We start from the raw sequence: 27,155 nt of genomic DNA, 5'->3' as shown, positions 1-27,155 counted from the left end.
GAAATTTTCAGAAGATCCTTCCCATATACATAGTCCACTTAATATCAACATTTTCTTCATTAGAATATTACCAACTTTTCTCACTTCCACTGAATTGAGCTCAATATGTGTAATATTGCATAATTTGATGGCAATTTTGTTCAAAAATTGTAGTCTTAAAATATTTAAAAGAATAAGTGTGGTTCAATCACTTAAGAAATAAAATATTTCAATTCCATTGAAATATTCTCTAAATAGTAATCATTTTGCTTAATTCAGTATTCTTACAGTTTGGTAAGAACTTACATTATGCTTTATTTCTAAAATATACTTTATATCTATTTTATTAAAATCCATTCAAATGTTTTATTGTCTATATTGTTTTCCAAATTGCTAATTTTTCTTCAATGTCATTTTGAGAATAATACACCTTGACTATCTTACTAATGATCATCCATCTCACACATATTGAATAAATTCTACATATATGTGTGTATATACATATAAATATACACACACTTATGTATGAACCTTTTTACTTTATGAAAATATAAAGGTAAATATAAATTACCTTTAAATATAAAAATTTAAAGGTTGCTGCTAAATTTTCTTTATTATAAGTGATTCTATGAGCATATGGCCTTGTACAGCTGCCTCTTTAGAGAAAAACTGTTGGGTTTTGAAAAAAAATATATATATATACACACACATACATATTAAGTTTATCTAGATATCATAAAGTTACTCTTCAAATTGGTTGTATTCATTTAAATTCCCAATAACAGGACACAGAAATATTTTTGCTCCATATCCTTGTCAAAACATGTTATTGTCAGACTTAAACGTTCCCAATCTCTTAGTGTGAAATGGTTTCTTATAGTAGTTTTAACTTGCAATCCTCATATTACTGTTGAGATTAAATATTTTTACACACAAATCACGTTTCCTCTTCCTTCAATTTTCTGTAGCTGTATTTTGTTCATATTATTGGATTACTTTCATTTCTCTCCCTCTCTGCTTCCTTCTCCACTTTCATCATTCTTTCTTCCTTCCTCCCCTCCCTCCCTCCCTCCCCCTCTCTCTTCCTTCCTTCCTTCCTTTGTAAATCAACTACATAACTAAGCATGCCAATTTAGTTGAAATGACATTCGAAGCCAACCTCTCTCAGGGAAGTAAGCAGTGTGTTGATTTACATTCTAGTATAAACTTCTAATCCAACTGCTGATCAACAACAATCAGCTAATTGGCTATTTCAAGAAACATTTTCTATTACATAGTATTAACAGAATTAATTTGGTAACAGCTTTCCCTTACTTTTCTTAAAAGGCTTATTTAGTTTGTACTTATCAATTTCTTGAATGTTTTGACAATTAAAATTAAATCACCATTTTTTTCCTAATAGTTTTTTTTTTTGGTGTGTATTTTTGGGGGATAGATTTGAAAGTTCTGATGAAACATTTTCTACTTGTTATATGATATTTTTTTTCTTCAGTTACTATTAGAAGAAATTTTCCAAGTCATACAAATTTTACATTCATCCATATAGGGAAAGTCATTGTATTTTCATATCACTTGAAATCTCTTCTATATCCTTAATATGAATGACAAATTTCATGTCTACAGATTGGGTAGGGGATGCCGGTATAGCTAGTGAAACTTTATGTCAGTGTGCATATGGGAGGATGTTTTTCCTATATTTTTACATTTATTTTTGCCCAGAATCACACATTTCTCTTATTTTTTGCATTGAAATTAATGTATTATTGCCTTGAAGATCTTTCTTCCTTATAACTCATTTTTATCCTTTAGTATTTGTTTTCCTTTTGAAAGACATGCTTGAGATTTTTCTCAGATTTGAATGTTACCTCTCTGCGAATGTTTATATGCTGCTTTTTTCTATAATAATACTTTGACCATGTACAAAATTATAGGTTTTCAATTATTGTTTTTCTCATAGGTTGAAAGGTATTATTTATTCTTTCTTGAAAATGACTTTTCAAAACTCTGGTGTTAGTCCTGGTCATCTTTTATTTCTTTCTGTCACTGTTTAAAATCTCCCTGGCATCTTTTGTGTTTTATAGTTTTAATTCTATGTGTCAAGGGATGAGTTTTTCTCTTTGTCATGTGACATCGTTTGGAAGATTTGTGAATCTCCCCAAATAGAGTTATTTTAATTATTAGTGATCTACTTACACATTTAAACTGTGACTATTCCATATCATTTATCTTACTTTGGTGTTTTTAATGAGAATATTTTCAGGACATATAATGTGTTTTATTGCTAGATACTAAAGTTTCATGAATTAAATTAAAAACTGGAAATTATTTTGTTTATAAAACGTGTGAAATGGTGATATAACAGAAATATTTAAGGAAATATATTATTTGAAAACTAAAACAAGAGAAATGTTTAAGAGTTTCACCACAGGTAGATGAGAAATCAAACACATATAACTTTTCCAAGAAGATACTATCTTTAGTCATGCATTTAAAAGCTCAGAAAGAAAATCTGGCAAAGGAAACTCATCTTCATTTTGTGAGCAACAAATAGAAACACATTTGCCTCTATCTACTGAAAAGAAGGAAAAATATTAACCACTGAATGTAATATGGACAAAGCCTTATCTTTAATTATTCAAAATTAAATGTTCACCTTTCATGTGAAAGAAAAGAAGGGTATATCTCTACAGATTGTTGAAGAAACTTTATTTGGTGTTTTAATCAGCTATTGGTTGCAATGTAGAGAAGGAAAGGTTTATTTTGACTCAGGGTTTCAGAGGTCTCAATCCATGGTTTTCTGAGTTCATAACTCTGGGTTAAAGGTAAGGTAGAAAATCATGGCAGAAGGGTAAGAAGGGGATATGGAAATCAGGAAGCAGAGAGAGAAGTCTACTCACTAGGGACAAAATATAATTCACAAAGGCAGGCTCCAGTGACCTACCTCCTCCAGCCACACTTTTCCTTCTAGAGTTACCACCCACTTAATCCATATTGGTGGATTAATTCACTGATTAAGCCACATCTCTTATAATCTAATACTTTAGCCTCTGAATGTTCTTGTGTTGTTTCATACATGAGTATTTTGGAGGACACTGCATATCTAAACCATAACATCTGGGAAGCAAACAAGGTAATTGGAATAAGGAAAAAAACAAAAACACTTTCATTGTGCAAATTCTGTAATTAATACTTAATTCTGTAGAGATGACCTTAAGCATTTTGTCTATTGTTAATTACTATAAAAATAAAAACATTTAAACATATTTTAATTATTTTTTTCCTAACAAAAAGTGCCTGTTTCTTTCTTAACTTGAAAATTACCTTTTTGGTGGTATTTAAGGAACATTATGACATTATAGATTTCCTGTGCTGAGGCATCATGCTGATTCATACAAGTAGAGAGAAAGTATCACACTATGATGTGCCAGCCTCTGAGACTGAGGAGACATATTTTCTTAACAAGCCACACCGAGGAATTTTCTTCAGTGTAAAATCTCTTTTATTTTTTTTTCCAATATGATTCTTCTAAAATACATATATTTCAAAACACCTCACTGAAAAAAATTTTTACTGGGTGTTAAAGGAAATGATCTGGATTAAAATACACATATCTGATCAGTACATTCTGGAAAACTGATGTCATCACATGTGAATAATTTTAAAAATACCTAAAAACTTTAATTTTAAAACTGATACATTTTCAGAAAATTATTAAATATTATGTTGAATTGTTGCAATTGAGTTAATCAGGATTTTGTAAGTATTTTGTATTAAAATTTAATATTATTTGTTTAAGGATAAAAAAATTAAGTGTACCATTTGAATTTGAATAGTAGAATTAAGAAACTAAGAATAATTAAGGAGAAAGGCAAGGGAATGGAACAGTATGAGAAACACAATCTATCTCTCATCACTAATCATTACTGAAAAACTGTCAACAGAAAATGTCTAAATGTCTTCATTATCCAAGAAACATAAATCATGAAGTAGTAGTATAAGCCTGATATTGGGGACATGAGGGAAACACAAAAAGATTTGAGAAATGAACAAGTAAATGTGGTTGCCACTAAGAAAAACTGTGATTGAAGCAGCTACCAGATGGATCCTTCTCATTAAATCTTCTATATGCCTAGGTTTTTCTTTCCTTTATTTGAAAACCATGTTTATGCATCACTATGGAAAATCATCAATAGAGTTTTATCAAGTTGAATATATCTATCATAGGGTCCTACTCAGTATACAAGATAGTTCTGTGAACTGAGGTTTTTTAAAAAGAAAATGCTGTAGGAATTTGTACACCAAACTAATACCTTTGTTAGTTTTCAGTATCAACCTGAAGAAAGATATGTTCATGTTTCTCGTCTTGGGTCAGGGGGTTATTATTTCTGTACTAACATACATGCTATATAAAGAGCTATGAATCTTTTCAGGAACATTCTTGATCTGGTTATTTATGTCTATCCTGTCTATTAGAAGCAGGCATGAAATTTTTTTCATTCAATGTAGCAGTCTACATGGAACAACAAAATGAATGTATTCTTTAACTCATAACTTCTATATCAAAATATAATAATCATAACACAAGCACATATGTATTTTGTATTCACACGTTTTTCTATTCATTTTCATATTTAATTACATAGCAGAATATAGAATTCAAGCAGAATATAGAATTTCTCTAAAGTCACACAATTAGCATATTGAACAGACTACCGTTGTCTTATTTATTTATCTATTGTGATTTTCTTCTAGATCTCCAATGACATTTTTAATCTCATGTATTTGAGAAGCCTTAATTGTCACTTCTAGATAATATTGCAAAATGTTTTTTCTCTTTTTGGGGGTGTTATTTAATTAATAAATTAATTACTATGTTAATAAATTAGGCAAGTATGTTGATATTTCCAGTTATTGATTATTATGTAACAAACTATTCCAAAGTTAAGTAGCTTAAAACAACCACCATTTTATTATGACCCATCAAGAATTAGGGGGAGAGTTCAGCTGGGTAATTGTTCGGCTTCTAATGTCATTACTCTATAACACTCAATTAGCTAAGAGTTGTCTGCAGCATCCAATATGACTTCACCCACACAATGTGTATAGCTGTAAGGCTAGACTCAGCTCACACTGTTGACCTACCTGCAGCTTCTTCACTATATGATCTCAGGGTTTCAGAGTTTCTTAAGTAGCTGCTGGCTTCATATAGTTGTTGGCATTATAAGAGGTTTTGGTGAAAGCTAAGAGCCCTTTCTTCTTTGAAAATCCTAGACCAATTCACCCTATTCCACTTGCCAAGCTAATTAATTAATCCAGCTTGTTTAAAGGGGAATTGAATTTTTCCTGCACTCTCAATGAAAGGAGTAGCAAAAGATTTGCCAATATCTTTAATCTATTATGATAATTTGGCAAAATGATGCTTCATATCAGTATTCTCTATTTCTCCTAAATTTTTGAATTTTAATATACAAAACTCAGAGTATGTGCTCCTTCATCATTCCACACCTTTGTCTTCAGATTTTCAAATTATAGCCCTGTCAAAATCATGTGCTTATTAAATTTGAAAATGTATGGCTGTGAATGTGTATTTCACACTTTTATTTTTATTCTGACATACTAAACATTTTCCTACAGAAAGTTTAAGAATTGATCTTGAACAAAATTTATAAATTGGTATAAACAAAATAAAAATCGTGAAAGATGCTGAGAGATTGAACATTTTCTATTGGAGTGTATGAAAACTTTAGCCCCCAAGCACTCCCCTCTGGTCCATCTGAAAATCCCAAATGGGCCAATAAACAGTAGCTAAGCTGAGACTCCAGGCTTGCTTTCCCTGCATTCCATCCCCTACAAACATCTGTTTCCTCCTCTTTTCTAACATTTTTAATAGTGAACAGCACTGAGCTAGGTACTTGTCTATGCATGTATGATGTAATATTTACAATTCTTATTTACTAATTTAATATCAAATCTAGGCATTAATTTAGTAATCCAATGAAGTAAGTGAGATACAATTTAAACAAAGAAATAATAATAAAGAATCTTATATTTACATTCTTCCCAAATTCTCAGATTTTGTAACAAAGGACTAGAGAATAGAAATATTGAAAAATGGCAGATTATAACCATTTTGTGAAATAGAACATTATTTTGACTCTAACGTAAAATATTATTTATATTAGCTATCAATGGCTGTATGCCATTATTCAAAATTTAATTGCTAAAAATATTACACACATATTATTTCATAGATTTTGTGGATCCAAAATATGGATGTGACTTAGGTGGATCCTTCTTTTACAGGCTGCAATGCAAGAGTTGAGCTGAAGCATCATCTCAGGCTTGAATATGGGTTGGCTCCCCTTCCAACTCTCTCAGTGACTGTTGATCAGGTTCATGTCTCACAGGCTGAGTAAGGTAATTCGTTCCTTGGTGGCTATTGATGCTGCTAGCCATGTGGACTCCTCATAGGACAGGCCAAAACACAGCAGCTGGCTTCATCAGAATGAGCAAAAGAAGCTCCAAGACATTAGGACACTTTTTAAAAAATGATTATCTATTATTACATGTAGTACCACACCATTTTTAAAAATTTTGTTTGTTTGATTCTTTGTTTGGTATGCAGGAGCACTTAACCACTGAGCCGCATCCCCAGCCCTTTTTATTTTTTATTTTGAGACAGGGTTTCAATAAGTTGCTTGGAACCTTGATAAATTGCTGAGGATGGCTTTAAACTCATCATCTCCTGCCTTAGCCTCCCAAGTTGCTGGGACTACATCACTTTTGCAGTATTTAATTCCTGAGAAGCAAATCATTAGGTCCACTACATACTCAAGAGATTACCAGAGTACTAATACCCTATGCAGGGATAACTGGAAGTCATTTAAGAAGCTGTCAAGGATAATTATGAGCATATTTAAAACTTTTAATTAATTTACACTTCTCTAAGATAAATATATTGTCAGTTTTTGTAAGTGTAAGCTTATTTCTTGTCAACTGACATATTTGAATTATGATGTGTCTTTATTTCAGTGGATAAGTGTAAGAGTATAAATCTTTGGTTTGAGTTCTTTTATTTATTTATTTTATCTTTGCTTTTTCTTAGCCTCAAAATACCAAAGCTCAATGAATCATCCCATCTTCATTGTGTTCAGCTCATAAATATTACAAAATATTTATACCTAGAAAAATCACAAAGTATTTATACTTAGAAAATGTTTTTTTTTATATAATCTTTCAAAATCATGTACAATGGAAGTATAACCCTTGTATACATCTAGCCAAATGCAAAGCACATATTTTAGTTTCATTAAGTGTTATTTAGGGCCGGAGCACAAAATCTATAAACATGGTTCCAGAGTAAGATACACACGGCATATGGTGTCTTAAGTAAGTTGAAGCACATAAAAGGAAAATCTTATAATTGTTACACTTAGTAAAATTAGCACAAGCAAAGTTAAATAAAAAGTTTGAAATTTTTTAGTAGTAATATGAAATAAATATTATTTATCTATAATAAATGATATTTCTATTATTATAATGATACTTCTGTTATTATTATTTCATTGATTCCGTAAAATTTATAAAAAAATAGAATATTATGTAACATTGGAATAGAAATTCTCTTGTTATATAGTTGATGATTATTACCAAAACAGGATTGACATAGGTGACAATGTTAGTTGAATATTAAATGACATTATGTTTTCTACCTTTCTCCTTTAACTTTAAAAAAATTTGATATTCATCTTTAATGACCACGTAGAAGATATTAGGATATATAGATCCTGAAAAAAATTTAATTTGAATGTTTTGGTTGTACTTATGTATAATTAATTCTTTTATTTATATAGAATTCAAGTACTTTATAGAAAGCTAAACATTTTTATAAAAAGCATTTGTATTTTTTTCACTTTTCCTTCTTTGAGATCACTTTATTCATTCTTGGCTTTCAGGGTATTTCCACCTTTTCTGGGCAGTAATCTGTCTTTACTTTCATTATATTATGGGGGAGAAAAGATGCTCTTCAAAGGATAGGATCACCAATAAAACTGTTTATGACAATTTGGAATGGAAAGATTATGTGAAGAAAAATAAAAATGTCAAAGGTCTGCATGTCAATGAATTAACTGGTGGGCACATGGTCATAAGATTTCTAACAATGATGGATGATGTTATACTGAAAAGATAAACATGGAAAATTAGTCTGTTTTTACAATAAGCAGGTCTTTACTTCCTTAGTAATTCCGGTCCTTTATTATCATTTTATAAGGGTGAATGTTAAAATATTTTGTTAATGTACTACTCTTAGAATCTATTTCCAGATTAACAACAACAACAAAAGCCTAATGCAAATGAAAACATTGGATTACTATAAAACCCATTATGTATTTTATCTACAGTTAAATAGACTTATTTGTATAAATACCTGTTTAATTTCATCAACTTATAATTAATAACTTTGAAGTCTGTTTAATTTTTGTAAATATGTAGATAGTATAGGTAATACTATTTTCCTGCCATGCTAATACAGTGTTATAACTCTGATTTCTATGACTTTTGTTGCTCCCACAGTTCCAACTAGTAGGAAATCCCAAACCTCCATCTTCACACAACTTCCCCCCATCCATTAATTTAGTTCCTTCTGTGGGTTGAATGTTTGTGTTTTCCCACATTCATGTAATGAAGTTCTAAATTTGACTATTTGACAAATCTGCTATTTGACAATGTTTGGAGGGGCTTTACTTTTTTTTTAATTTCAAGTACAGGATGTTTTATTATGAACATTTCCAAAATACAAGTTTTTAAAAATTCCATTATTAGTATGTACATGCTTGCTCCAGTAACCAATATTTTTAAAAATATTTAATACTCCTGCTTTGCCAGAGAGTGAAGCATTGTTCACCCTTTCTATGATTCTGTAAACTAAGATGCTTCTTCCTCCTGTCCCCAGGACTGTCAGAGTTGGAGAGGAAAGGCTACAGTTTCATTCACTTCCCACAGCAGGTTACCACAAATGTTTGCAAATTCTTTTAGAGGAAGATAATAAAAGATGGCATATCAGAAGGCCTTACCCCTTTTCAAAGACATCTGCAATATCTCTCACCCCACATGCACTTCCACAATGTGATTTTGTCACCTACTTTCTGCTGCTTTCCCAAGAAATGAAGTCTTTTTAATCTCCTTGAATCCTGGTGATCTACAACTACACAGACCTCTAGAATATGGCAGAAAAGAAGTTGTGTCCATTCTGGGTTCAGCCATCAACTGGCCTAGCAGCTTCTGTATCCTTCCATTTGGATCACTTAGTCTTGACTTGTTCCATCTGAGAAACCAAACAACGTGCTATGAGATTTACAAGCCAAGAGGAGAGACCACATGCAGGCATACTGATTGACCAACAACCACTACTGCCAGCCACAAGAGGCTGCCATCTTGGATGACCAGGACAGTCTAGTCTTCAGATGACTGCAACCCCAGCCACCATCTAACTGCAATGACATGAGCTATCCCCCAGAGTGTCATTTGTTTTTAATCAATACAATTTAAAAAAAATCCTCGTTGGGTGATGTGGCTCAAGCTGTACCATGCTTGCCTGGCATGCGCTGGGTTCCATCCTCAGCACCACACAAAAATAAAGATGTTGTGTTCACCAAAAACTAAACAAATAAATATTAAAAAATTCCTTTTCTCTCTCTCTCTTTAAAAAAAATCTGACTTAGTCCTATTATGATGTTTCACAGATGGTAAAATGGATGCGCAAAGAAGAGTGGGAATTTTGAATTGTTCCTTCATGGACACAGTCACCCATGTGGTGGCCAGGTCTGATATTATTATATATACATGACAAATTGGAATAGGGGTATCTAGTTATCTATTACTGTAAAAAATTTTCTCTAATTTCAGTGGATTAAAACAACTATTTATCATCTTTTACCATATTTCTGTGGGTTGAGTGGATTTATTTAACCTTTAATTAAGTTTTAGTGAGGTCAAAAGGTGAGTTCTGATCCAGTGGGATCAGTGTATTTATAATAAGAGCCTCCAAAATTCCCTCTCTTTGTCTGTCTCTCTATCTCCTCTCTCTCCTCTCTCCCTCCTGCCTGCTTCTACTATGTGATGATAGAGGCAAAAAATGGTTATCCAAAGTCAGGAAGAAAACCACCATGAAAAGCTGAGTTGGCTGGCAAAGTGATCTTGGAATTCTCAGTGAGAAAATGAATTTCTGTTGTTTAAGTCCCACAGTCTGTGGTATGCTGTTATGGCAGCCTGAGCTGACTACAGCAGCCACCATTTCACTCAGTCCACAAGGTGCCCTCAACTTTCTAACAGGAGAACCAAGAACTACACCTGGAAATAAATTCCTTTTATATTTCCTTCTTTGTTCCTTGATGAAGGATGGGCTGCTTTTCCAATGCTGTCAGAAGGAACTGTTTTAGTTGGTTTTTTTTTTCATTCTTGAGACCAAAAGACCTGACAAGAACAATTAAAGGAGAAAAGTTTATTTTGGGGGCTCACAGTTTCAGATGTCTCTTACCATGGATGGTGAACTCCATTCCTCAGGACTCCAGGGGATGCACGACATCACAGCAGAAGGATATGATAGAAGAATTCAGGTCAAGACATGGCTACTGAGAAGCACACACAGAGATTCCACTTGCTATGGACAGAATGTATACCCCACAAGCACACCTCCAAGTACCCACCTCCTCCTGCCACACCCAACTTGCCTACAGTCACAACTCAGTTACTCCCTATCAGGGGAGATTACTCACTGATTAGGTTAAGGCTTTCATAACCCAGTCAGTTCACTGCTAAACTTTCCTGCATTGTCTCACATGTGAGCTTTTTGAGACATCTAATAGTGAAACCATAGTAGGACCTGACAGGCAATGTCTCAAAGACTAGAGTGCTGCTGGCCCATACTAAGCCCCTAGGATGACTAGCTCTTGTATCTTAGAATTTCATGTTAAGCCATTTTTTTATACTGTGTATCTGCTGGCTTAGGGTATCAGAGAATGGAGGATTCCTAGAGAAAGGAATGAACGCTTCTCAAAGAACCATTAGGCTCTGGACCCACATTCTGAGTCTCAAGACTTCCTTCATCATTCTTGTTTTCTACCTAATGACACATATGTCACAAAGACCCGTATAAAGCATGCCTTTTGTTATTTTATTAAACTATGAAACTTACAACTCTATTTTAAATTGCATTATCTTAAAAATGCTCATATAGGAGCTGGGGTTGTGACTCAGTGGCAGAGTGCTTGCCTAGCACGCATGAGGAAATGGGTTTGATTCTCAGCATGCCATATAAATAAATAAAATAAAAGTCAATTGACAACTACCATGTTTTTTTTTTTTAAAGTTGAGGTAACTTTTGAAAATATGTGAGTGAATGTATATGTGTTCAACATATATATTAGAATATATAATTATACATTTTAGTACACTTACTAATATAACAGCTGGATTGTTTTGATATAATGGAAAACATGAGTAATTTAATTTTTGATATAATGGAAAATATGAGTAATTTAATGTGTTTACTTCATAGTTAAAATTTTTTATTGCATAGAACAATTTTCAAGGTATAGGTTTATAAAATTACTCAGGGGATATACTTCAGGGAACTATCCATGAGAAAGTAAAATTATCAGGGAGTTGAAGTTTACTAATAAAGTTCACAATGATTACTTATTGAATATGATTGAATTTGACCTACACTTTTCTGGAGATATCACATCACTACCACATTAAATAATGCTTATAGTGTGTCTGAAGAACTAGAATTTCTTATATTATACCTCTGTTCTATCTGGCCCAAAATATAAGTGTCAATCAGAAGATGAAAAGAGAGAAGTTGTGGAAACTCACAGGTCATTTGATATCAGTGAACACAGAACTGCCACTGTAAAGAATTTGAGTAAACTGAGCTAGACCTTCAAAGATTGAGTGAGCTTAGAAATCATATTCATATCTCACTAAATTTTTGTGAGAGTGAATGAGTTTGTACATGAAATATCTGGGGAGCAGCTCTGCCTATATTCTTTGGAGTTTTATAGATCTTTATAAAAATTTCTAATTGTGTAATTTAGGCAAAAATTATTAATATCTCTCTCCATCAATTTAATCAGCTTTAAATTATTTTAAATGACTGCCTCAGAATTACTTTGAAAATTATATAATGTGTGTAAGATCTTCATGCCTTAATAGATTCCCGGAAAATGATAAGAATCATTACTTGAGAGTTGGGAACACTAACTTATTGCTTCTCATATTTATTTCAGCAAGGAAAGGTGCACATTAATGAGAACATCACATGCCGATGTGGTCTGAGCCTTTATTTTGTACATTTGTTCTGTCAGTCACATGGGTTAGACTGCAACTTGAACTTACACCTCCTCTATCCAGTTTATGAGCTTGGGTGAATAAACACTTAAAATATTATACAACCAGAGATATGAAAAATTGTGCTCTATATGTGTAATAAGAATTGTAATTCATTCTGCTGTCATATATAAATACAAAATACTATGTAGATGTAGAAAAGAAAGGAAAAGCATGTTTTATAATTTATTTTTAATTGGTAAATGAAGGAAATATACATATGCAATATAAAAATGAGAGAGGAAAAATCAAAAATAAATTTAAAAATTAGATTAGCTACCTAATTACAAATAAAAAAAAATTCAAGACTAACAGTCAACTTGAATTCTGGTTCCTTTATAGCAAGAATTATCTTTATTCATCTTCATATTTATAATGGTCCTTCACTCAGCACTTTACTCAATAAACAGTAGTTGATTGACTGTCATTTGAACATATGCTGACAGCTTATTTCAATTGTTCATATCTTAAAATAACCCAACACATTAAATATCTCTAAACAATGTCTTTTAATGATTGACAAGCTTTATTAATTAATATAGCTTGTAATGGACTTATTAAGATCAAGCATAATTGGGTTCCATTTTGACACCTTTGAGTAATACATTTTTTATCCATTGTACTGCTTTTTAAGCCTTGGCAATCTTAATGGCATGTCTGAGTCACCTTTTCTGTGGCTTAATGCAATATCGGATAGAGGACATAATGAGTGGAAATGTATTTAAAGGTACAAATATGCTCCTAAATTATCATTCCATTCTGTGACATTTGGTAGTTAAAATCTATTCCAATTAAACTCTTTTGAGATAGTAATTTATGATGAGAAGCAAGAATATTCAAAATACTTAAATGCTCAGAAGCTTTATTCTATTAAAAGCATAGATGTCCAAGAAAGATTTCAGAGCATATCTACAAGAAGCAGAATCTGCCTATGGTAAGGATTATTAGTGACATTAAGTTTACATAAAGTATTTATATTTCTAAAATATTGCTAATGTATATGGTAAACAATATAATTCCTCATTGTGGGGTATATTTAGATGACATTTTCAAACAAATAAACATGGATATGTTTAAGCCATTTAGCTAAGGTTCAAATATTTCTTATCAAAATTTAATTAAAGTTTATTTTTATATATATCAACCTTTTTTGGTTCAAATATTTTGCATATGGATTAAGTATCACTAGTCAGGATGAGTAGTTTTGTTTAGTGGAAATATGACTAAACAAGATAAAATTGAAATTGTTTTATTTATTTTAGAAAATGGCTTGAAGATGCAGTTCTCAAAACGAATTCCATGAAGTGTTTGAGTTTAGGTGAAATCCTAATATATTGAATCAATATATATTCTCAGCAACACTGTGTGTCTGGCAGGAAATGAAACAGACAAGGTAGTTGCCCTTGTGGAACTGATGTTGAGGGACTTCCATCTCAAAGAAATGAACATACACTTAATAGGTTAGATTATGATAAGTGTAGAGAGCAGGATAAAGCAGTTTAGGAGGTTGGAGTGCAATGACATGAGTGGATAAAATTTTACACAGTGTATTACTGGAAGGTCTCTCGAATAAGTAGTTGTTAGAGCAGATGTAATGCCGTGTGAGTGAGCCATGGACTACCTAGTGGCCGAGTCAAGAAAAGAACAAACATAAGGGCCAGTAGTGTTAATGACCTTGGAACTGTAGGATGGTTGAGGAGTCCAGTGGGCTTGGGGAGGAGAAGAGAAAGTTAGAAGATGAAGCTAAAGATGTTCAGAGCAGTGAGAATGGTGGACATTGCAAAGACTTTGGAATTTATTCTGAGTGGGGAAAGTGGTTTGGGGAGGGTTATGAATAGAGATGAAAATGGCAATGAATAATTGGTAGCAACTATGTATCACTTCAAAATGTTAACCATATTAAAATGCATTATATCAGTATGATGTTATATATACATTATTGGATGTATTAAATTCTTATTTCAAACATGTATCATATTTTGAGAAAATATAATAATTATTTTTCCTAATTTAAAAAATCTTGATGCATATTACTTTTGATGAATATGCTAAGAATACATTAAACATTTTAAACTGTTTTAAGGTGAAGTTTATTTGTAAAACTCTGATCTAGACACATAAGTTTGAAACATGTAATTATGCTACTTAATTGCCCAATCCTGAGTCAATCAACTGAATTTCTTTGTAACTTGCTTTTGTTTTTGTTTTTCTGCTATAAAACAAGTGTATTGGTTTGGATGACTTCCAAGGACACTTATAGCTTTCATGTCCTGTAAAATTTCTATTTTCCCAACTATCAGAGAAACTTCTAAGGAAGTAATATTCTCCAAAATCATATTTTAAATCTTAATAAATTTCAGAATTTGGAGAATCATTGATTTCTTGATGTAAACCACCATAATACTAGAAATATTCAATACTTTGATATTGTATACTTTGCTATTATAAGTAATTTATAAAACTATACTTTGTGTATACTTTGCTATTATATATACTTTGCTATTATACTTTGCTTTATAAGTAATTTATAAAACTAAATATACTTTGCTATTATAAGGTTTGGTGCAAGAAACCTATGAGCAATCTTATGCAAACATTGCAAGCTCCAAAAAGTGTTACTTTTTTTTTCTCTTACACACTAGAAAGCAGATATTTAAACAAAGGAAAATAGCTCTATAAGGCAACATACCAATGTGCATTAAACTCCTTATGACTTGACTTAATTACATGTATTCTTTTGTAATTTGTCCATACATTCTTTTTAATTTTCTTTAATTTTCCCTGATCAGACATTTTAAAAATTTTCTCTAAGACCTGAGGTAGTAGGACTCATTTACAATGTTCCTTTGCTTCTCTGGCAGCTTTATGTAACAACTGATGCTGAGCAATCTTTACTTAAAGTTCCTCATCCCAGGCTCCCAGTTGTCCAATTAAAAACAGAATCACTGCATGACATTTGAATTATTTTTATACACCCAATGAAACTATGTCCAGTTTCCATTTCTGCAACTACCAAGAGAGAATCCCTTGTAAACACATTTTTTAAATGAAATAAATTCAGGAATACATTCAAATTAGGAGCCAGATATATCTTTAAAATGAGTGTTGTTTGAATAAACTGAGATTAAGAAGCACAAGGGGCTGGGGTTGTGGCTCAGAGGTGGAGCGCTTGCCTGGCATGCTTGAGGCACTGGGTTTGATCCTCCTAGGTTTGATCCTCAGCACTACATAAAAATAAAAAAATAATAAAAGGTACTGTGTCAACCTACAACTAAAAAATAAAATTTTTAAAAAAGAAGCACAAATATTCATTTGTGTATGTGCGTGTGTGTGTGTCTGTGTTTGTTGACATTTAAGGATGAGGGGACGTTTCTTTACTATGCACTTATGTTTCTAGTTTTCACAGATACTTTACAAATAGAGAAGCATGAGGTTATGTTTGAGATATGAGGTATCCCCCCAAAGCTATTATGTAAGACAATGCAAAGAAATGTGGAGGTGAAATGATTGGATTATGAGAGCTTTTTTTTAAAAAAATAATAAATTTATTTTTAGGTGGTGCTGAGGATCAAACCCAGTGTCTCACACATGGTAGGGAGAACTCTACTGCTGAATAACAACTCCAGCCCATAGATTATGAAAGCTTTAACCTGACAACTGATATGGATTAATCTGGCTATCACCATAATCAGATGGAGAGTGGCTGAAGGAAATAGATCACCGGTTCATGCCCTTGGGGTGCTGCAGTCTGACTGGGCACAAATAACTGGTAGGTCACTAGACACTTGTAGGTTCAAACAAGTCTCTTTGAGGTCTGGTGCTAAGTCCTGAGCTTCTTTCCTCTACCATGCCCTTCTGCTTCAACTTTAGGCCCAGAACAATGAACAGAGCCATTTATGGATGAAGTCCTCTCAAACATTGAAGGCTAAATAAATTCTTTCTCCTTTAAAATTTGTTTTGTCAGGTCTTTCTGTCAAAGCAGTAAAAATGATGACTAAAACACCTGACAAAGTGGTGTACATAAATGGGAAGAAAAAATATGTGAAAGACCTAGGGTTTAGAATAATCACAATTCTGAGGGGTGAGGGTATTGTGTTCCACTCCTTAGTTTTATAAGTAGAGTTTTTTTTTTCTTTTTCCCTATTTAAGTAAATGTAAATGATTGCTTGTCATGGGTCCCAGAAGCAACATATCAATCTTAATAAGGATTTCTGTTAGTGATAACAGTAGGATGAGATTGGAAAGTGAGAATGCAGTGCTCGTTTATTGTGTGGTCCTAGTGCTAAGTAAATGGCAGAGGACATTTGATATGAGAAAGGAGCTATGATGTTTGTTTGGCAAGTAGAAAGAAACATTAGGGAAACGTGAATGACCAGCTAAAACTTGTAGACCAGCCTTTAAATTTTTATTTTGTGTTTTAACTGCTTATAAATCCAACTGCCTTACTCTCAAATGTTTACTCATAGGTTATGAAATCTCAAGTTTATGACATCTAATTCATATCATATTGTGGATAATGTCATTCCATAATTTCTGGAACAGATAACTTTGAATAGGAAATTGTGGTTATTTCCAAATGGCTTAAGCTAAATTGATCATAATTGACCACAGGTTGTCCATCATTCCTTGTATGAAAACTAATAAAATAGTTATTTGACTTAAAGACTCATTGGTCTTCAGATTTAGCATTTTCACCCATGAAGTGAAAAAGAATCTCTTATACAGCTAGATAAAGCATTCATGTAGTTGTTTTTCAATTTTCTTCTTGAATCACATTCTTAAGACCTATAATATAAAAAAAGTAAAAGGACTGTATTTTAGTCAGCTTTCTGTCACTATAAAAAAGTATTGGAGACTATCAACTTATAAAGAAAAAAAGGCTTATTTTTAGCTCATAGAGGATCCAGTCTATGATCAGTCGGCCCCAAGACTCTGGGCCAATGGCAAGTCAGCTCACCATGGTGGGAGTGCATGGTGGAGCAAAACTACTTAGCTCCTGATGAGCTGGAGAGCAGGAAGGTGATTGGGGTCCTAGTATATCTTTTAAGGGAACACCCCCAATGACCTCCTACTAGGCCCCTCACCTCTTAAAGATTCCATTACCCCTCAAAAGGCACTTTATCACATGGGAATTTGGGAGAATTTGATATCTAAACCATAACAGGCAGTTAGTGTAATACAATGTAAAATAAACACATAATTTTTTAGAATGGTAGTAGTATACAATCTATGTGATCTTTGAGGGAAAATCAAATTCTTAAGACATTGAAAGCATGATTCTAATTTCCTTAGCACTTCTAATAATTTCTTAATCTTTTTCCAGCAGTTGGTGACCATTCCAACTTGACCTATCTTTACAGACTTTGGTGGACAATACCTGGGATTGGTTCATAGTCTGAATGCTGAAAACTACATCTCTCAGACTCCTTTGCAGTTGGTGCTCTGCATGTGCTCAGGAATTTTCTACCACACACATTCTCATGGAAAATACAAAGGGAAGATCCTTCCACAAACTGCTTCTTGACTTTGACCAGAGGAGATTTTTAAACTCTGCGGTTAGGAAGAAAACATAAAGGTTATTTGAACGTGACACAGCAGAATGAGAACCATATACAGTATCTTACTCGTTCATCTCAAAGGAGTAACTAGGGCAACAAGAGAATGAGGAACATAAGAAAAATAGGTCTTACTTGCTGTCCATTTGCAACCTGGTGGGTACCAGAGTAGAGGCTTTCAAATAAAGTAAGTCCCACTGTGAGACACACAATAGCTAGTTTCCTGTTCTCAGGTTCAATAGTTAGAAAATGCCAAAGCTGGGATCTGAGCCAACTCTGCTCAGACTAGTGCACTACAATACCTCCACTTCAGGAGACGTCTGTATGATATACAATCACATCTTTGTACTAATATTTTTGTATCTTTTCTGGTTGGGCTAGGATTTGTGTCTTTGTTTAACTGACTCTGGTCTAGGGTTATGTTCAGTGTGTCTTAAACCATTCTTGTCTGGTGCTGTCTAATATGGGGCTGCTCTGTTCTCTATATCAGGGTCTTTATAATTAATTGCAAAAAATCATCAGTCTATTTATTGGTCTACAGTAACTAGAAATCCAGGTTATAAATATGCTGCTGACAGTCTTGTTGAAAGGATGCAGCCCTCCTGAACTTTCTTCCTGTAACCTAAAGGCCTCCAGGTATTTAGCACTCTGGGAGTAATGTAACTGAGGGCTTTCGGGTCCTGAATTTGTGTTTCTGAGCTCTTTGCTTGCTGCCTTCATGGTCAACATTCTCTTGCTTGAGGGGCTGGGGAGATTTTTTTTTTGAAGAAACAGGCACTCCTGAACACTGGGTCAGAGCTGAAAACAAATAGTTGTCATACTTCTTAGGAAGTATCACGGGAAGTATGCACTTAAATCCCTTGTCTGGGTAATAACAGTTCTGGTTTCTATGCTTGAATCATTTTATGTCCAAGAATCATGTCAATATTGGTTTTAAAATATGCATGCCATCCAAACTGGTTGTCTACAATTTTTCCATTGAAAGTGTTTTTCTTAACTAAATATTTCAGCATTTCCCCTCACATAGACAACAAAAAATGAGAAACTGAAGCTTATTATGAAAATAAACATTTAGACATCATCTGAAAAATCAAGATTAAATTCAAACTGATACAATAAATTATACTTTGCTTTTTTGACAGATCTCCAAAAATGCATTTTTGACACATTCTGCCCGTATATTCCAATTTACTAATTATAACTCAATTTAAAAATTTTTTAAAGACTGCCTGCTATCTGCTTTGTCCATGAGAGTATTCCCTAACCCTCTAACCCTAACACCCAACCCTAACCCTAACCCTAAATCATAACCCTAACCCCTAACCCTAAACCCTAAAACCTAACCCCAACCCTAACCCTAACCCTAAATCCTAAACCCTAACCCCTAAACTCTAACCCCTAAACCCTAAACCCTAACCCCGACCTCTGACCCCTGACCCTAACCCCTAAACCTAAACCTAACAATAACCCTAACCCTAAAACCCTAACCCTAACCCTAAAATCCTAACCCCAAAACCCTAACCCTAACCCTAAAACCCTAACCCAAAAACCCTAACTCTAACCCAAAAACCCTAACCCTAAAACCCTAACCCAAAAACCCTAACCCTAAAACCCTCACCCTCACCCTCACCCCTAACCCCTACACCCTCAATCTAAACCCTAAAGCTAAACCTAACCCTAACCCCAAACCCTCACCCTCACCCTAAACCCTAACCCCAACCCCATCCCCAACCAACCCTAAGCCTTAGCCCTAGCCACAGCCCCTAACCCCTAGCCCTAGCCCCAACCTCAACCCTAACCCCTAACCTTAACCCTAGCCCCAGCCCCTAACCCATAACCCCTAACCCTAACCCCTAACCCTCTAACACTAACACCCTAACCCTAACCACCCCAACCCTAACCCCAACCCTACCCCTACCCCTAACCCTAACAACCCTAACCCTAAACCTTAAACCCTAACCCTAACAACCCTAACCCTAACCTGAACCCCTAACCTCTAACCCCAAACCCTAACCCTAAACACAAACCCTAACCCATAACCCCTAACCCAACCCCAAAACCCTAAAACCTAATCCCACCCCTCACCCTAAACTTAACCCTAACCAACCCTAACCCTAACCCTAACCGTAAACCCTAAACCTAACCCTAACCACCAAAACCACCCTAACCCAAACCCCTAACCCCCTAACCCCAACCCTAACCCCGAACCCTAACACTAACCCTAAACCCAACCCCTGACTCTAATCCCTAACACTAACCCTAACAATAACCATAACCCTAACCCTAAAACCCTCACCCTCATCCCTCAACCCAAAACCCTAACACCTACACCTTCACCCTAAACCCTAAACCTAACCCTAACCCAAAACCCTCACCCCTCACTCCTCACCCTAAACCCTAAACCCAACCCCAACCCTAAGCCATAGCCCTAGCCCCAGCCCCTAACCCCTAGCCCCAACCCCAACCCTAACCCTAGCCCCAACCCCTAAACCTAACCCTAACTCTAACCCTAACCCTCTAACCCTAACACCTTAACCCTAACCCTAACCCCAACCCTACCCCTAAACCCTAACAACCCTAACCCTAAACCCTAACAACCCTAACCCTAACAACCCTAAACCCTAACCCCACCCCTCACCCTAACCCTAACCAATCCTAACCCTAACCCCCTAACCCTAACCCCTAATCCTAACCCCTAATCCTAACCAACCCCTAACCCTAACCCCCAACCCTAACCCTAACCACCATAACCCTAACCTTAACCCTAAACCCTCACCCCCACCCTCACCCCCACCCTCACGCCTAACCCTAACCCTCTAACCCTAACCAACCCTAAACCCTAACCCTAACCCCCTAACCCTTAACCCTTAACCCCTAACCCTAACAATTTTCTCCATTAAATTTCCTCCTGATCAATAAAGATAATTAGAAATGCAATATCGCATAGGCTTAAGACAAAAATAAAACCAATACAATTTTATGAAAAGTCTACTTACCTCTACATAACTCTTCAAAAAAGGGTCCCAAACTCCAGGAGTTTTAATCAATCCACAAATATTTACAGATGTCTTTCAGCTGTCACTGAGCATACTTTGGGTTGCTGAACTGTATGCATAATCATTTTCATCTGCTCGAAGATAAAAAAATTTTTAAAGTCATTTGGTGAAGGCCCAGAGTTCAATACCCAGCATCACAAAAAAACAAAAAAGAGAGAAAAGTCGTTTAGTATTGAGAACTTCTGTTAAGACAATAGTAAACTGAGCTATTGTTAAAAGAATAATACATCATGCTCAAGTGGGATCTACTCTAGGAATGCAAGGTTGGCTTAACAACTGAAAATCTCTTAATGTAAATAAAGATCTACTGATCTAAACCAAATCAGTAGACCAAAGAACAAAAACTACATGATCATCTTGTGACCATGGACAATCTAGGAACTTTCCACAATCTGATTAAACAGTATCTATGAAAAACCCACAGTAAACATGAAATTTAATAGTGATAGATTGGATGCTTTTTTTCCCTAAAATCAAGAACAAGATAAGAATGTCCCCTCTCACTATTTCTATTCATTATACTGGAGGTTTTAGCTAGGGCTTTCAGCAAATTATAGAAAAGACATCTAGACTGAAAAGGAAAACTATATTTTCTGTCTAGAAAATTCTAAAATTCCATTAAAATTTATTAGAATTAATAAATGAATTCATCAATGTTGCCAGGTACAAGATAAATACAAAAAATGAATTTACAATGAAGAAGCAAACAATGAAATTAGGAAAACAATGCCATTTGTAAAAGCATCAAAAACTAAAAATAAAAGGTGTAAGTTTTACGAAAGAGATGAAAAGTTCCATCTGAAAAGTAATATTGTTGAAACAAATTTCAAAAGACCCAAATAAATATAAAGACACCTCAGATACACAGGTTGGAAGACCACTATTGTTAAACTAGTCTACAGAGTCCTATCATTCCTATCAAAACCACAGGGAATCTTTTTGTATAAATGGACAAGCTAACTAACTGCATTGTAGGTTTTTTAAAATTATATATATATTTTAGTTGTAGATGGACACAATACCTTTATTAATTTATTTATTTTTATGTGATGCTAAGGATTGAACCCAGTGCCTCACACATGCTAAGCAAGCACTCTACCCATTTAACAACTCCAACCTGCAACTGGCAGTTCTTTTAAAGTAAAGAATAAATTTGCCAAGGCCTGTAATCTGTTCAGCTCAGTAGGCTAAAGCCAGGTGGATCACAGTTCAGAGCTAACCTCAGCAACTTAGCAGGGCCCTACGCAACTCAGTAAGACCCTGTCTCTAAATAAAATACAAAATAAGGCTGGGGGAAGTGGCTCAGTGGTTAAGTGCCCCTGGGTTCAACACCTGGTACCCCCCCACATACCCAAAAAGCATTTAATTATGTCAGAAGCAGCCAAAATAAATAATCCATTACTCAACTATTACTATGTTCCAAGCACATAAAGATATTTCCCCTTAATTTTAAAAAATTCAAGCCTAGAGAAAGAAACAATAAAATGCAAATAACAAATACAATACAAATAGTAGTAGCTAATATTTATTGGATCTTTACTACATACCTGGTCTATTATTTAATTTGGGGCTAGGGATGTAACTCAGTGGTACAGTGCCTGACTAGTGTGCATGAGGCCCTGGGTTCTATCCCTCCCACACAGAATCACACACACTCACACTACATACTAATTGTTTTCTTCCACATTATGTTGAAAAAACTAAGGGAGTGAAATTATGAAACTTGTCCAAGGTCACATACACACACACAAAATGAGGACAAGGAAATTCAGAGAACATAAAACTACTAGGCATGACTAGAACTAGGACAAGAGATAGGTAGGAGGCAATGATATTGCAGGTGGCAAACGAAACTAGAAATACAAATGCAAAAGCGAGTTTGGAATTAATCCTCAAGAGGCTCAGTTTCTCTCTCCCTCATTTCCCACATCGACCCAAGCATTAAAGCTTCTGATCCTACCACCTAGAATTTCTACAATATTTCCTCTTCTCTGGAATTCTACAACACCCTGAAATTGTGTTAATCACTGCATTAGCTTTCTAACTAGTTACCCTGCCTAAAATACTGCTTTTCCACATTACTACCAGAATTAAATCCTTTAAAGTCAATTTCCGGGGTTAAACACCTAAGTTTGAAATAATATGTGACTCTGAATGCGACCCAGCATGTACTTTGAGGAGTTATAACACAAATTCTCTTTTCAAATCCTCAAAAACCAGAATCAGTAACACATGGTTGCCACAGTAACCAAAGCTTCTCCAGCTGGCTCACATTTCCCAGAACCCAAGGTTTTAGAGCATAAGGGGAAAAAACTCGGAAGGAAAATCCTCAAAAACCAGAATCAGTAACACATGGTTGCCACAGTAACCAAAGCTTCTCCAGCTGGCTCTCATTTCCCAGAACCCAAGGTTTTAGAGCATAAGGGGAAAAAACTCGGAAGGAAAACACGGGTAAATCCAAGCACACCCTTTTTGTCTTCTAAACAAGTAAGCTCGCAATTATACTCGCGGCACTCACCCACCTACCGCCGGAGCTCCGCAGGAAACCGCCTCCACTCCAGAAGAAAGCTCTCACCGGAAATTGTGAGCGTGGGCTTGCTCTGAGCATGCCCCAAAACCTGCCTTGGGAGCATGCGCAAAACCTAGCCCCGCCCCAACTCCTCCTTTGAAGGTTGGAACGAAGTTGCCCGCCCCTTGAGCCGCTACCGGCTAACGGAAGTGAACCAAGAACTGACTATAGGATGCTGCCTTCCCATTTGTTTGGCCAGAGATTTGCATCATTCTGTCCCATCCAGAAGGTGTAAGATTTCCATTGCAAATAGAGATTGTGGAGAGGGGACGGCGGCTGGACTAGGGGAGTAAGATGTCACTTTACCTGGTGGTCCTTTGGATTTTGCTTCGCTTTCCGACGGGAGTGGTGGTGCACACCTGTAATTCCAGTGGCTCAGGAGGCTGAGGTAGGAGGATTTTGTCAGTTCTACCTTTGGTTAAACAATCCCTGCGAAAGGAAACCACATAAGCAGTAATAAATACCTAGAGCAAAGGACTCATCAGGTTATGTAAAGCCAAATCATAGAATAAGGAAAAAATAACAAAGAATTTTTATTTTAAACCATTAAGTTTATTACACAGTTAACTAAAACACACAGTGCATCTGTTTCTACCTGATGGATCATCTCCTTTTATCCTGAAGAGGTTCTTTTAGCATTGTTAATAGTAGAGATCTATTGGTATTGAATTTTCTTACTTTTTATTTATTTTAAAATGTCTATTCTGCTTTCAGTTTTGAAGAGATTTATCCTGGATTAGCAGTTTTTGTCTTCTAGCACCTTAAACCTTTCCATTAACTTTAACCTCTCATTTCTGATAAGAAGTCAGCTATCATTTTAGTCATTTTTACCAATGCATAACACACCACTTTTTTCTAATTGCCTTCAAGACCTTTTTCCTTCTAATTGATCATTTACAGTTGACTCTGATGCATCTAGATGTGATTTGCTTTGTAACTAACCTTAGTATTCACTGAGTTTCCTAAATCTCTTGACATCTTTTTTGTTAATTTGGGATAATTTTAGTCATCATTGTCTTAAATATTTTTTTTCTGTACAATTTATGCCTCTATTCTTCTAGAAATGTAATTATATGTATGTTAGGTCACTTTGTATTGATAGTAACCAAGTCTCTATTTTTTTCTTTCTAATTTTTAGACCAGATAATTTTTATTGGTCTATCTCCAAGTTAACTTTTTGCTGTTTTTGCACTATACAATCTGATGATAGATTTGTTTCATAAATTTTTCGTTTCCAATACCGTACTTTTTATTTCTTTTAAAAGAAATTTTTCATTTATATGTTGACACCCATATCTACGTATTCATTATGATTAAGCTTTTCTTTAACTCCTTGAAATTAGTTATAAAAACTATTTAAATTTTTTCTGCTAATCCTAACATCTGGGTCAGCTCACGGAACTTTTTTTATATGTGATATTTTCTCTTGTGGTTCTCATTTTTCTATCTTCTTTGCATCCTGGCAAAATTTAATGATATTCTACATGCCTATAATCCCAGCGACTCAGGAGGCTAAGGCAGGAGGATCAAGAGTTCAAAGTTAGCCTCCGCAACTAAGGGATGCACTTAGCAACTCAATGAGACCCTGTATCTAAATAAAATGCAAAAAAGGGCTGAGGTTGTGGCTCAATGGTTAAGCACCCCTGGGTTCAATCCCTGGTACCAAAAAAATTTTTTTAATTATATTCTGGTCATTTATAGATGATACATCATAGGAAGTCTGGATTATGTTTTCTTCCTATAAAGGATATTCTGTTTTATGTGTCATGCAGGCTAATTACTGGTGAATTGTTTTGATCATATTAGATTTGGTATTATTATTATTATTATTGTTATTATTATTATTATTTGGTTCCAGAGATTGAACTCAGGGTACTCAATTACTGAGCCACATCCCCAGACCTATTTTGTATTTTATTGAGAGACAGGGTCTTGCTGAGCTGCTTTAGCACCTCTATTTACTAAGGCTGGCTTTGAGCTCGTGATCCTCTTGCTTCATCCACCTGAGTCACTGGGATTATAAGCATATTCCGTGCCTCACTAGGTTTGGTATTTTTCTTTATTTCCATATTTCATGGTGCATTATACTTGTACATAATGGTGGGATTTGTTGTTATGTTTTCATACATATGTACAATATAGTGATAAAACTTAGCCAATATCATTCTTGAGTATTTCTCTTTTACCTGCTTTCCTCTCTCCCCTGATCCCTTTCCTCTATTCTACTGATCTCCCTTTGATTGCCCTCAGATTCCTTTCACACACACACACACACCTTTCTTTTCCTTTTTCCTTTCTGGCTTCCTCATACATTTTCAGCATGAATCAATTTTGGTTTCAAATTTAGGTCTACCATTTTCCCTTTACTCTTTTTTGTGTGGTTCTTTTTGCTAAGGCTTATTTATGAACTCTTAATTAAGTACCTGATATATTAGTGAAGCTGCTGCAACCTGACTCTGCTGAAAACCTAATTTCTTCCAACATTGCCATTTAGCATCATCTTCAGTCTCCTTTATAGCAGTCAAACTCTGCTAAGCCTTAAAGAGTCTCATCTGGTACATTCATATCAAAAATAAATTTCCTCCAGGCTTTTAGTATTCTCTCTCTCTAACACACACACATAATCACATTGCACCCACCATAAATAGCTCAGACATTCTTGTCCACAAAATTCCAACCACTATGATAATCTTGCACTTTGATAATTTTCTCCTTAACTCAGTATGACCACCATCTTACTTGAGCTTCATCCCTCTGAAATTAATACCTGAAAATGTTTAGTTTTTCTAGTTTTATACTCTTTTGTGTCAGGAAAACAAATCCCGTACAGTAGAACTATAACAGTTTCAAGTAAAAGTACTAAATTAGTTATATCCTTGCCCATCAATAGTGGTAGAAGAACTTAGGTGAACTTACATAGAAACTGCAACATCTTACATATTCAACAACAATTTCATTGCCCATGGAACCCAAAATTAATTGAAAGAGTAAACCCCAAAATGGATATCTGAAAAATAAACTGGTCAAAATTAGTAAGGCAATCAGAGTTAAATAATCATATATTTTACCAATAGCACTAGCTTAAAAGTATGGGTCTACAATAAGTAGAAAAATACAAGTTAATGGCTAGAGTCATAAAAGTTTCTATTATGATAGGCAGTCTCTTATGATGCTTTAATATTATATGATAGTTGTGAAATGATTACAAACTAATAATGAACATAATCTATTTGCAGATTAAAATGTTCTTCCCTGTATTATCTACAAATTTTAGATACACCTCAAAATGCCCTGGAAAAGAAATTTCTTAAGTCTCATCAAAATGAACTGCCAGGTTTTTTCCTACATTTGACATGACACAGTGCCAAGATTTCTAGTCCTGAATACACACTTTCTATAGGGAAGAGACATATATCTTGGCAATTAATAGATCATTTATCTCATTTCATACAGCCAATTTTAGTCGTAAGAAAAGAAATGTTTATGTATTCATTCTGCTGACTTTAGTCTATAATCTAATCATGGATCAACAAACTTTTTCTGAAAAGAGACTGATAATAAACATATTAGACTTTGTAGGCAAGTCTTAATTGCCACTCAAATGCC

The 27,155-nt window shown here is 34.5% G+C and overlaps 1 protein-coding gene and 2 long non-coding RNA genes across 9 annotated transcripts in view; 2 read left to right on the top strand and 1 right to left on the bottom strand.

The window, feature by feature from the left end:
• LOC144374346 (transport and Golgi organization protein 1 homolog) overlaps window positions 1-27,155 on the top strand; it is a 130,992-nt gene that overhangs the window by 62,588 nt on the left and 41,249 nt on the right. Inside the window, exon 1 of one of the 5 annotated variants that reach the window (XM_078037199.1) lies at window positions 23,797-23,937. The exons of the other annotated variants lie outside the window; for them this stretch is intronic. The gene's annotated coding sequence lies outside the window, so the exon portion shown is untranslated. Of the gene's footprint in view, window positions 1-23,796; window positions 23,938-27,155 lie in introns of those variants that run through there. 5 annotated transcript variants of the gene reach the window in all.
• On the top strand, window positions 6,284-19,005 carry LOC144374349 (uncharacterized). Its single transcript, XR_013433790.1, has 3 exons — window positions 6,284-6,396; window positions 8,933-16,138; window positions 17,693-19,005. It is a non-coding gene; the product is annotated as an uncharacterized LOC144374349 (long non-coding RNA).
• LOC144374348 (uncharacterized) lies at window positions 6,572-23,607 on the bottom strand. 3 transcript variants are annotated; one of them, XR_013433787.1, is made up of 5 exons: window positions 23,503-23,607; window positions 20,921-21,051; window positions 17,747-17,919; window positions 10,517-17,154; window positions 6,572-9,304 (listed from the first exon to the last, which is right to left on the bottom strand). It is a non-coding gene; the product is annotated as an uncharacterized LOC144374348 (long non-coding RNA). The 3 variants fall into 3 exon arrangements; XR_013433788.1 differs by having other exon boundaries at window positions 23,499-23,601; XR_013433789.1 differs by lacking the exon at window positions 10,517-17,154 and having other exon boundaries at window positions 6,572-10,452; window positions 23,503-23,601.

This window comes from Ictidomys tridecemlineatus, unplaced genomic scaffold, assembly GCF_052094955.1.
Source record: "Ictidomys tridecemlineatus isolate mIctTri1 unplaced genomic scaffold, mIctTri1.hap1 Scaffold_642, whole genome shotgun sequence".
Classification (NCBI taxonomy): domain Eukaryota; kingdom Metazoa; phylum Chordata; class Mammalia; order Rodentia; family Sciuridae; genus Ictidomys; species Ictidomys tridecemlineatus.
This window is presented reverse-complemented; position numbering and strand designations above follow the sequence as displayed.